The sequence below is a fragment of the Alexandromys fortis genome, unplaced genomic scaffold (assembly GCF_014885135.2).
Source record: "Alexandromys fortis isolate MF-2015 unplaced genomic scaffold, M_Fortis_MF-2015_v1.1 scaffold_72, whole genome shotgun sequence".
Classification (NCBI taxonomy): domain Eukaryota; kingdom Metazoa; phylum Chordata; class Mammalia; order Rodentia; family Cricetidae; genus Alexandromys; species Alexandromys fortis.
In genome coordinates, this window is record NW_026067969.1 from 9,264,596 (window position 1) to 9,273,314 (window position 8,719).

Below are 8,719 nucleotides of genomic sequence, written 5' to 3' on the forward strand. Positions count from 1 at the left end.
TCTTTCCCTGTAAACTCAGCCTTGGCCTCATCTCAACTGATATATATATTATAAATATAATATAATATATTTAATATTATATATTATGTATATATAAATAAATATATATTATAAAAACCAATATATATATTTTTTTTCGATACAGAGTTTCTCTGTAGCTTTGGAGTCTGTCACCTAACTCTTGTAGACCAGGCTGACCTTGAACTCAGACTTCCACCTGCCTCTGCCTCCCAAGTACTGCAATTAAAGGTGTGCGCCACCACCGCCCAGCCCAACTGATTCTTACTAAACGTGTGGGTACCAGCCTGGATTTCCTTGACTGAAGCAGTGTTTGCATGTTGTTGAGGACAAGGGAGACTAAAATGTTCTTGCATATTTGACCTTCCTGCCAAGTGTCTGAAACTTACTGCCCGTCTACTCCTGCTACTCCACCCCGGCCCACTTTGCAGTCTCCTTTGGCTAAAGGTATGTGTGTGGGCAACTATTGGAGTGGTTAGAGTCGGGACTCAGAAGTCTTCCTTGAGTCCTCTCACTTGGTCAACTGGTCAGGATGGACACCTGATGTGTTCCACGTACCTCCTACCAAAGTAGTACGGGACCAGCAGGGGGAGCCTGTCGCTTTTTAACAGACCTCTGCAGAGTTCCTTCAGTATGCCATCTCTGCAGAGAACTTGGAACACACACACACACACACACACACACACACACACACACACACACATGGCTATAGCACTCTCTTCTTTGGAGACCTACTTCTGGTGCCCACTCCCACTGTCTGCATGATGGAAGCAGGTAGTGATTCTGACCTCCGGCTTCTCTTCTGTTCAATGGTAATGAGGCTGAGGCGTGTGATTGGTAGAGCCTCCTGCCCCCTCACACCTCCAGTAGAGGATGTTGGATATTGACAGTAGAGGATGCTATAGTTAAAGAGGCAGGTCCGAACCAAAGTGCCACTCAGCTACACTGGAGCTTCTGATCTTGAGGCGAGGCACTGGATCCTGGCCTCAAATATTCTTGATCAGCAAGAAGCAAGCTGGTAAGGATGGCTTCAGGACCTCCAATCTATTTCCACCTAGCCATTTCTCCCTTCCCAGAGAGATGGCTTATTCTTTCCTTTGCTCCTACATCACCCTGCCCAGCTTCCAGGGAGGTACAGCTTCCAAGTGGGTCTTACCTCTCCTGGACCTGAGCCCTGTGACATCTGCTCTCTAGTTTTCCCATTGATTCACCAGCCCTGTTCCTGGTAATTGACTCTCCAACACTGTCCTTTGTAATTGACTCTCTTGGTCCTCTGTACTTCTCTGTAGTAATCACAGTGTGATTAATTAATGCCCTGTGCAATTGTGTGCTAATTATCTGCATTACCCACCGCTGTCTTGTAAACCACATAAGGATGAGAACTTGTTTCTTTCCTATTTCTTCAACAGGACTTAATAAACATGTGTCGAAATAGTAGGAACCTCTAAGAGTATGTTGCAGAGGGCAGGGACTGTTTCCGTGTGGGGGTGGAGAGGCAAGAGTGCAGAGGTGTTTGTGCATGCTCGTGTGTGAAAGCCGGAGGTAAACCTCGACTGGTGTCCGTAGGAACCATCTACCATCTCTCTCTCTCGTTGGCCTGGGAAATTCACCAAGTAGGCTAGACTAGTTAGGTGGTCACTGAGCTTCGGGGCTCTGCCCGCCTCTGCCTTCCCAGTACTGAGATTACAAGTGCATGCATCCCTGGCTTTTCACGAGTTCTAAGCTCAGGTCAGGTCCTCATGCTTGCATAGCAAGTGCTTTACCAGTTGTTTCCCAAGCCCCAGGCTCCGGTCTGTCTTCCTGATGGCCTGCAGAGAATGCAGTCCTGAAGGGGTAGTATTAGTCATTGCGGAATGAGTGAATGGATGGACAAAAGAATGAGCCGATGGCTGACTGAACCAACAGGCAGGCAGATCACCCATCTCTTTTTCCCCTTCGCATCATGTCTGAAGATGATCTCTTGGTCCTGAACAGCTGTTGCTGCAGCTAGCCCCATAAGCAGGTGGGTGAGAGAAGCCCAATGCCATTCACATTTGAGACAGTGTCTTGCTAAGGTACTCAAGCAGGTCTTGAATTTTTGATCTCCTGCCTCAGACTCTCAAATAGCTGGGATTATAGGCCTGCATTGCCAGGCCTGGTAAGTGCATGAACCTATTTAATTTTTTCTTGCTCATCTGAAAGTGGGCCTTTCACTGAATTTCTGAAGTCTGTGTGTGCAAATACACACATATGCATTCATGTATGTGAATATGAACACTCACATTGTTATGCCCAGACCGCTAGCTCTCCAAAGAGACCACCAGGAATCCAGGACTTGGATGCAAAAGCAAGGTTTATTATACAAGCCTAGGCAAGGAACTCATCCAGCACACTCAACACAGTGAGTAAGGGAGGAGCTGCCTTCCAGAGATTATAGGAGTTTTTATAGTCAATCTCACAGGACCACCAGTTCTCACCTAATTTGCATACCCGGACCTAATTGAGGACAGCAAACGATTACAAAAGGGCTTGAAGTTTAATAAGCATGATATCATTATGCAAATGACCTAGGTATGTTCTCAGTTGGCCTGGTCTTATCTGTCCTTGGGGTGTGTAGATAGATGAAGCATACTATGGACATATTTTTTTTAATTAATTAATTTATTTATTAAAGATTTCTGTCTCTTCCCCACCACCGCCTCCCCTTTCCCTCCCCCTCCCCCAGTCAAGTCCCCCTCCCTCGTCAGCCCAAAGAGCAATCAGGGTTCCCTGCCCTGTGGGAAGTCCAAGGACCACCCACCTCCATCCAGGTCTAGTAAGGTGAGCATCCAAACTGCCTAGGCTCCCACAAAGCCAATACGTGCAGTAGGATCAAAAACCCATTGCCATTGTTCTTGAGGTCTCAGTAGTCCTCATTGTCTGCTATGTTCAGCGAGACCGGTTTTAACCCAGGCTTTTTCAGACCCAGGCCAGCTGGCCTTGGTGAGTTTCCGATAGAGCATCCCCATTGTCTCAGTGTATGGGTGCACCCCTCGCGGTCCTGAGTTCCTTGCTTGTGCTCTCTCTCCTTCTGCTCCTGATTTGGACCTTAAGATTTCAGTCTGGTGCTCCAATGTGGGTCTCTGTCTCTGTCTCCTTTCATCACCTGATGAAGGTTAATATTCAGGAGGATGCCTATATGATTTTCTTTGGGTTCTCCTTCTTATTTAGCTTCTCTAAGAACCCGAATTATAGGCTCAATGACTATGGACATATTTTTGATTGGTCAGTTCTTGACTATCCTTGAAGCAGTGCTCCCTTTTTTTTTTTTTTTTTTTTTTTTTTTTTTTTGGTTTTTCGAGACAGGGTTTCTCTGTAGCTTTCGGTGCCGGTTCTGGAACTAGCTCTTGTAGACCAGGCTGGCCTCGAACTCCCAGAGATCTGCCTGCCTCTGCCTCCCGAGTGCTGGGATTAAAGGCGTGCGCCACCACTGCCCGACCCATTTTTTTTTTTTTTAGGTTTTTTCAAGACAGGGTTTTTCTGTAGCTTTGGTGCCTGTCCTGGAACTAGCTCTTGTAGACCAGGCTGGCCTCGAACTCACAGAGATCCTCCTGCCTCTGCCTCCCGAGTGCTGGGATTAAAGGCGTGCGCCACCACCGCCTGACTTGCTCTCCCAATTGTTATTGGTTCCTGCAATGGTCCTTGTCATGTATGAAGTGTTTCTCAAAATAGCCTAGCCTACACAGTGTGGTTCAGGTAGAAAGCAGTTAGGTTACTCTGACCGGTTTCATTTCTTTCAGCATGTCACAGTTCCTGTTGGAGTCAGAGGACAACCTTGGGCTCTGTGCTCACCTGCTACCGCATTTGTGGCACGGCTTTTGTTGTTCACAGCTGTGTAGCCAGATTAGTGAATTTCCTGTCTCCATCTGCCATCTCACCATAGGAGTAGGAGATTACAGAAGCAGGCATCAACATCTGGGTTTCGGTTTGTTTGTTTTGATATACATTTTCTTTTCTTTTTTAAAATTTCTTTTCTTCTTTTTAGATTTGTTTATTTGTTTTTAATGTACACTGGGGTTTTGCCTGCATATATGTCTGTGTGAAGGTGTCAGATATCCTGGTACTGGAGTTACAGACAGTTGTAAACTGCCATGTGGGTGCTGGGAATTGAACTCTGGTCCTTTAGAAGAGCAGTCAGTGCCCTTAACCACTGGGCCATCTCTCCAGCCTTCTCTTTTATTTTTATTTTTTTAAAAGAAAACAAACTATCTTTTTTCACTTTACATACCAATCCCAGTTCACACTCCCTCCCCCCACATTTGGTTTATGTAGGTTCTGGGGATTTGAATTCATGCCCCCAAGTTTGCGCAGCAGGTCTTTTCCCATTGAATCCTTTACCTAGCCCAAATTTCTTTCATTAAAGAATCTATTCTTTTCTAGATTTTAAAGATTCCTGGACTTCAAAGACCTGCTGTATTTCATCTGTTTTGTTTTGTTTGGGTTTTTTTTGTTTTGGGTTTTTGGTATTTTTGGCCAAATGCAGCCACAAATACAGGGATCAATGATATTCTTGACCAGGGCTGTGCTGTTGCTGCTGCTGCTGCTGCTTCTTCTTCTTCTTCTTCTTCTTCTTCTTCTTCTTCTTCTTCTTCTTCTTCTTCTTCTTCTTCTTCTTCTTCTTCTTTTTCTTCTTCTTCTTCTTCTCTTCCTCCTCCTCCTCCTCTTCTTCCTCCTCCCCCTCCCCCTCCCCCCCTCCTCCTCCTCCTCCTTCTTCTTCTTCACTAAGACAAGGTTTCTCTGTAGCTTTGGAGCCTATCCTGGAACTCAGTCTGTAGACCAGACTGGCTTCGAACTCATAGAGATGAGCCTGCCTCTGCCTCCCGAGTGCTGGGATTAAAGGCCTGCACCACTATCATCCGGCTCAGGCCAGGGTTTCTTAAAGTGGACTATTGTAACTCACATATTTTGTCACAGGCAGTCAGGAAAGAGGAGACATCTGTAAGGAGCTAGCCTGGTTTACAAAAGTGACCAATTATGGTGCCAGCACTTTGAACAGTCAGAAACCCACTGGGCACACTCTGGATTAGAAAGCAGTGTGCAAATTGCACATGCGCATTCCTGTGGCCACGTGTGTTTACTTTAAGGCCAACCTCCTGTCCATCAAACATCAGAACAGGAGCTTTGCTGGCCTTCACTCAGAAGTCAAAGGCTTTGCCAGACAGCTTTGATGACCAAGGCCTTTTAAAGACACCCTGGAAGATGGGAATTTCTCTTTGCTCCCAGCAGATCTCCCCAGAGCAAATAGTTAACCTTCGAAGTGATGTGAGCACTCGCTTCAGAGTTGAAAGCCGCTTAAGAATAAAAGTCATGACACGTGATTGCTTGGAGGCCTTACTAAAAGTTTTAGATAGAAGGATCTGGGGGGGGGGCTGTAAATCCTCTTTATAACAGAGTCAGAATAGAGTCCCCAGGCCCTGTGGGACCATCACAGGTGCTGAGGGAGGGGGAGGAGAGCCCCTCTTTGCCTTTTGTTTGCATTTTCTTGTAATCAGCTTTAATAATAAAGGAAGAGGCCGACAACGTTCACACTTGTTCACTGTTAGGGCTTCTGCTTTCTTCACCCGCTCTTCATATGTAAGCAGAGCACCTGGCTTCTGACTCTGAGCCTGCCTCCTGGGGTCCCCACACATGCTCACCCAGCTTGTTCAGGCTGCAAGACAAGTAACTGCGGAGTCCTGGTAGGAAAGGCAAGGCTGCGGAGCTGCAAGCAGAACCAGCAGGTGGTGGAGCCCCACAGAGCCTGGAGACCCTGTGAGGAAGATCATGTCACATGCTCCATCATTCAACACATGTTTGTTGAGAGATCACTAAGTGTGCACGGGGGAAGACGATGGGATCCGGAAGTGGGCAGGGTGGGAAAAGTCCAAGTTGTGAAGATGCTAACACACTGCCATGCTTTCATGGGAAAGAGACATAAATATAGACACATGTCACGTGAGAGGGTGAGAGCCATGGGAAAGATAAACCGGAAAGGAAGAAGTGTGTCCCAAGTGACTGAACAGTAGCCAGAGTCTTACTCTTCCTTCTAATCTTGTCGTTTTGTGCAAACAGGAAGCTCGCAGATGCATGAGCAGGCTCTTGGCAGGCTCTGCATGCCTACATTTGACCTTAGCCAGAAGGCTGAGAAGCAGTGAACTGTCTACCTGATACTCTTCCTCCCATGACCCTATGCTGAGGTCTCCCCGAGCCCTGGGAACCAACTACGCTCTGATCTGCTCAATTCTCCTGGGCTCCTGCACAGTCAGTGTCTCACCAGCCTCTGTGTCCCAAACACCCTGGTCTCAGTAACATAGCCCAGGACTTTTTCTAATTCAGTGCTTCCACCATTACTAGACACTTGGACTTCCTTCATGGTATGTCTGAGACTGGGCAGCTATAATGGGAACTACCTGACCCTGTAAAAGTGAATCAGACACTTCAATCCTCAGTTTTCTTACCTATAAAATAGGTCTGGCATGCCTGCCTCAAATGGCTATGATAGAACAGAAGTGGTTTGCAGGACCTTGTGGGCACTGACTCAGTAAGCACAGTGAGCTGATGGTGACAATGAAGACAGTGTCCTCTCTGGGAGGGGGTGCACCCTGGTAGTCTCTTCCCTGCCCTTTGTGAGCCCCAACCCCCAGCCCTGATAGGCTGTCCCTCTCTACTCCCCTTTCATCAAAGAGCTTAACTCCTTGGAATCTTTGCCTCTGGCCACTCGGTGGGAACATTCTTTGAAGGATCTGCCCCCTCTCTCTCTCCTGCTCCTGTTCTCATCAACCTCACCCCTAAAAAGCAGCCTGTTCAAAGAGAAGGCCGCCTCACTTGTCAAGACCAGAGGAGGCTGCCGAGTTTGGTAATGCCCGGTTTTCAAAGACACTGTTTTGTGCTCTCAGAGAACAAGTAGCCTTTTGGAACTCCCAGAAGCCTTAGCACTCGGTGACAGAGAAGTGGGGAGGTCAGTTCATCCAGGGACTCCTGCACAGAGAGTGTCAGCCCCTCTGTGACCAGCCCTGCAGAAGCTTCTGCCTGAAGCAGCATGGAAGGCTGGGAAAGGTTGGGATGACATGTGGCACTGAGAGCCTTTCCCTCAGACCTGCCTCCTGTGCTTCCTGACATTCCGACACGATGGTCACCTTACTCTGTCTTTCAGTCTAAAGTCCTATTAGGGCTGCTCAGCTTCTGATGCAGCAGGAAGTTGGGGGGGGGGGGAAACTCCTTGCTTTGATTTTTTACACCTACAAGGAACCTGTTTTTCTTCAATGCCAAAAAGTCTTCAGGAGTATAATGACTTTGTGGCTGGGGCTTTGCAAGGTGCCAGGTGTTTGATTGATGTGCAGTGAGCAGTGATTCTTGCTCCCACTGTGGGCTGTGCTAGATCAAGCTCATTATGTCCAACCTATATCCGAGTTACCTGGGATCCATCCCACCGCATCCTCAGGAGGTCTGCAGGTTCATCTTTCAGACACAGGCCGTGGGGGGCTGTCTTGTTCTCCGAGAGCTTTTTTGGTTTTGTTTTTGTTTTGTTTTGTCCTGTTTTTGTTTTTTAGAGACAGGGTTTCTCTGTGTAGCTTTGGAGCCTCTCCTGGAACTTGCTCTGTAGACCAGGCTGGCCTTTGAACTCACAGAGAGATCTGCCTGCCTCTGCCTCCTGAGTGCTGGGATTAAAAGTATTAAGCAAGTTTTCAAACAAGAACCGTGCGAAAGTCAGAAGTGGGTAGATGGTTCACGACGGGAGGACATGGATTCAGGAGGCCCTCCTGGTAGAGCAACATTGCACGTGCCCTTCCAACGGGCTAACATCCCCTGCCTGCTCGGCACCACTGTTGTCCTGTTCTCCTGTCAGAGCTTCCGGCCACCCTGCCTTTCCACAGAGCTGAAAGCTGGGGGTTTAATATTTTCAGTTTATTACTTTATGGTGTGTGACTGCTTCATCTGCATGTATGGTCTGTGCGCTAGGTACCTGCCTGGTGCCTAAGGCCAGAAGACGGCACTGGATCTCCTGGAACTTGAGTTAAAAATAGTTGTGAGTCCCCATGTGGATGCTAGGACTTGAACTTGGGTCCTCTGGAAGAGCAGCCAGTGCTCCTAACTACTGAACCATCTCCCCAGCCCCACTTGTGGTTTAATTTTAAAATCTGGTCAACAGCAGAGACACAGGAGCTAAGGGATTTCTGTAACTGTCCTTGCTCTCTCTCCCAGTGGCAAAGTCAACAGCACCTGCCATGGTCTCCATTGACAAACGCGTGTGTTTCTCTGAGCGTGTGTGTGGTATGTGTACACATGTGTGTATGTGCAGAGGTCAGAAGAGGATGCAGGTGTCCCGCTCTCTCATTCTCCACCTGATTCCCCTGAGACAGTCTCTCTCTATGAGCCCAGGGCCTGATGGGTGGTCAGCAAGCCCCAGAGACCCTCCCGCCTCTGCCCTCCCTCCCCACTGATAGCTGGCTGGAGTTACGCATGCCAGTGGCGATGCCCGGTTCTTCTCTAACCTGGGTTTTGGGATTTTGAACTCATGTTCTTATACTTACACAGCGGACACTCTTACCCACAGAGTAGTCACCTAGTCCAGCAATCTTGAAGCAACATATACTCCAGGGGACCACCTGGAGGAAAACCATTCCTTCCACACTTATGCTGTACTGACTTTCTACCTCTGGGTCCTCCATGGGTTAAACAGAAAAGCAGAAAGGCTTTTTTTTTT